Here is a 3,800-nt window from a genome sequence, read left to right as displayed (position 1 = left end):
CTCCAGTTACTTGGTAGCCGTGTGACTGCGTTCGAGGCTTTGCGATCATACTGAAGCAATTATGGTTCAGGTCCTATTGATGTAATACAATTCTTTACATTCTATTGTTTGATAATGCGTTGCAAGCGTAACACGAACGTAACAGAGGTATGCTGAAAATGATAACACACGGCGCCACAATCTGGTGTATGATAAATTTTTATTTACTGCCTTGATGGTTCGGATAGGCAAAACATGAGAGACAATATTCTGGCACTCGCGCAATATGATGGACTCAGTGAGCATTAAACGGCACCCATGTGCGGCGTTCGGTCTTCCCATGCCCTGAATTAGGTAATTCGGTGTCATGAAACGGGAGTAATCGGCCTGCTTCGATGGTCGGGCTTCGGAAAGGTGTCGACGCTTCAGCAAGACAAAGTGTGACCGCCCTATGGAACCTCCATTTTTCATTTCTGTCCAACTCAAGAAAGAGATAAATTTCTCTGGACGCTCACAAAACGATTCACAACCGCTTAACGGATGCTGGCTTTAGAGCACGTAGGGCTGCTTAATAGGCCATTCCTGATGGGCACAAACTTTATGCGGTTGCCTTCGTTGAATTAAATGGTGACTGTGACTGATTCCATGTCATCAGCATAGCATAGCGATGGAAATGTTACCGATGATGGTGCCACTAAAGCGGAGTTACTAAAGACAGTTTTCCTTAATTACTTCACGAAAGAAAACGAAGCAAATGTTCCAGGATTCGAAACTAGACTAGCTGTTAGCATGAATGACATTAATGTAGATATCTTAGGTAATGCGAAATCACTCAAATCACTTAAGAAAGGCAAGTCTTCCGGTCCAGATGGTATACCAGTCAGATTCCTCTCAGAGTATGCAGACACAATAGCGCCTTTCTTAGCAATCATATACAACCGCACGCTTGACGAAAGGTCTGTTCCTAAAGACCGGAAAGTAGCACAGGTCACACCAATATTCAAGAAAGGAAACAGGACTAACCCATTGATTTACAGACCCATATCACTGACCTCAATTTGCAGTAGGATTTTGGAGCATATACTATAATCGAACATTATGAATCACCTTGAAGAAAATGACTTATTGGTACATAACCAACACGGATTCAGAAAATATCGTTCTTGTGCAACAAGTAATGAGTGCTGTTGACAAAGGATCTCATATCGATTCCATTTTCCTATATTTCCAGAAGACTTTTGATACCGTTCCTGGCAAGCGACTATTAATCAAATTGCGTGCATATGGAGTATCGTCTCAGTAGTGTGACTGGATTCGTGATTTCCTCTCAGAGAGGACACTGTACGTAGTGATAGACAGTAAATCATCGAGTAGAACAGAAGTGATATCTGGCATTCTGCAAGGTAGTGTCATAGGCCCTCTGCTGTTCCTGGTTTAAATAAATGATCTAGGTGATAATCTGAGCAGTCCCCTAAGATTGTTTTCAGATGATGCTGTAATTTACCGTCTAGTAAAATCATCAGGCGATCAATTCCAATCACAAAATGGTCTAGAGAGAATTTCTGTATTGTTGCAAAAAGTGACAATTGGCACTAAAGAAAGAAAAGTACGAGGTCATCCACATGGGTACTGAAGGAAATCCTATAAATTTTGGGTATACGATAAGTCTCACAAATCTAAGGGCTGTCAATTCGACTAAATGCCTAGGAATCACAATAACGAAAAACTTAAATTGGAACGACCACACAGATAATATTGTGGGGAAGGCGAAACAAAGACTGCGCTTTGTTGGCAGAACACTTAGAAGATGCGACAAATCCACTAAAGAGATAGCCTACATTGTAGTTGTCGGCCCTCTGCTGGAATATTGCTGAGCAGTATGCGATCCTTACCAGGCATTATTGACGGAGGACATCGAAAAAGTGCAAAGAAGTGCAGCTCGTTTCTTGTTATCGCGCAATAGGGGTGAGAGTGTCACTGATATGATACGGGAGTTGGGGTGGCAGTCACTGAAACAAAGGCGGTTCTCTTTGCAGCGAGATCTGTTTACGAAATTTAAATCACCGACTTTCTCTTCCGAATGCGTAAATATTTTGTTGACACCCACCTATGTAGGGATAAATGATCATCATAATAAAATAAGAGAAATCAGAGCTCGAACGGAAAGATTTAGGTGTTCCTTTTTCCCACGCGCCATTAGAGAGTGGAATGGTAGAGAAGTAGTATGAAAATGGTTCGATGAACCCTCTGCCAGATGTCGATGAGTGAATACTTAGCTCGGTGAATGACGGTCCGATGACGGCCTAAAAGCCACTGAGAGCATGTTACGATCCACAGTACGTGGTGAAACATTCGCGTGTTGGCCGCATCACAGTCTCAGGGTACCGTTGCATGTCGTCAGATGAAGCACGGATACTTCATTTAATATATGGTCATCTCGCCGCGCATCAGTATGAGCATGTCATGAAACTCATGAAACATACTACGGTGTCGAGTGTGAGGATGCGGTAACCAAATGGAATGATCCAGTTCTAAGAGGACCACTCAGCGATACACACTAGTCTAATCTTTGAGCAATGGTCTTCACAACAGGCTCACGTCGATCTGATGGAATGACTTTTTCGAACACCGGTCGCAAACCCCATCCAAGATTTGTGGGCTAAAATGAAGAGTCACATAAATATACAATGGCAGACACCGGCCTCACGCACCTACTGTTGAATACAGGGAGAGTCTCGCGGACGGTGTGACGTATTTCCATAGGCTGACTGCCTGCATCACTCGTCGGATGAGGCTGGTAATTGACTCCAGCGGTGAATGGGCCTCATACTAGCCTCATTCCTGATGTCAAACTTTCCTCATTTCACATTACTGCCCTTTGTATTACAATATTTGATGTAACTTAATGTTTGTTAATAGAAAACCTAATTAGTATGATGTTTGTTAATAGAAAACCTAATTAATATGATTTAAATTTTGTTCATTAAAATCGTGCTACTTAAAATGCAAATGTGCAAAAAGCACACAGAAATCAATGTTAATCGAAAGAGAAATGGTGTCTTAATATGAGAGAGCCAGAGAAAGCAATATTGACCAGTATGAAAACAGGTAGAACTTAAATTTTTTATATTCCTTTCTTTACTGCCTCTCCGACATTCTCTGCATTTATTGTGGAAAATAACTGCAGTGAGGGCATACAAAAGCTCATTTTCAACTCAACATTCATCGAGATCCAAAGGGCGGTATTCCGTGCACTGTCCCATCTCTCTCTGTTAATCTTCAGAAAAGCGACCACTTCATAATACGCATTCAGTGCCTTCTTCTTCTTCAGGTTGTATATCTGAAGCATTGTTCTAAATCAAGCTGGTATCATACTCAGAACGACTGGAAGATTATATTTCGCTTACCTTTTTCTTTTGCCAACGGCCTTGCCGCAGTGGTAACACCGGTTCCCACCAGATCACCGAAGTTAAGCGCTGTCGGACTGGGCTAGCACTTGGATGGGTGACCATCGGTCTACCTGGCGCTGTTGGCAAGCGGGGTGCACTCAGCCCTTGTGAGGCAAACTGAGGAGCTACTTGATTGCGGGGTGCACTCAGCCCTTGTGAGGCAAATTGAGGAGCTACTTGATTGAGAAGTAGCGGCTCCGGTCTCGGAAACTGACATACGGCCGGGAGAGCGGTGTGCTGACCACGTGCCCCTCCATATCCGCATCCAATGACGCCTATGAGCTGAGGATGACACGGCGGCCAGGCGGCACCGTTGGGCCTTCATGGCCTGTTCGGGAGGAGTTTAGTTTAGTTTTTTTACCTTTGTCTTTT

At 43.3% G+C, this 3,800-nt stretch overlaps 1 pseudogene; it reads left to right on the top strand.

Moving 5' to 3' along the window:
• The first annotated feature begins 3,397 nt into the window (after nt 1-3,397).
• LOC124616946 lies at nt 3,398-3,514 on the top strand (annotated as a pseudogene).
• Nucleotides 3,515-3,800: the final 286 nt, after the last annotated feature.

Source organism: Schistocerca americana, chromosome 5 (assembly GCF_021461395.2).
Source record: "Schistocerca americana isolate TAMUIC-IGC-003095 chromosome 5, iqSchAmer2.1, whole genome shotgun sequence".
NCBI classification, from domain to species: domain Eukaryota; kingdom Metazoa; phylum Arthropoda; class Insecta; order Orthoptera; family Acrididae; genus Schistocerca; species Schistocerca americana.
The sequence above is the reverse complement of the archived record's forward strand: the minus strand, read 5'-3'. Positions and strand labels throughout refer to the sequence as shown.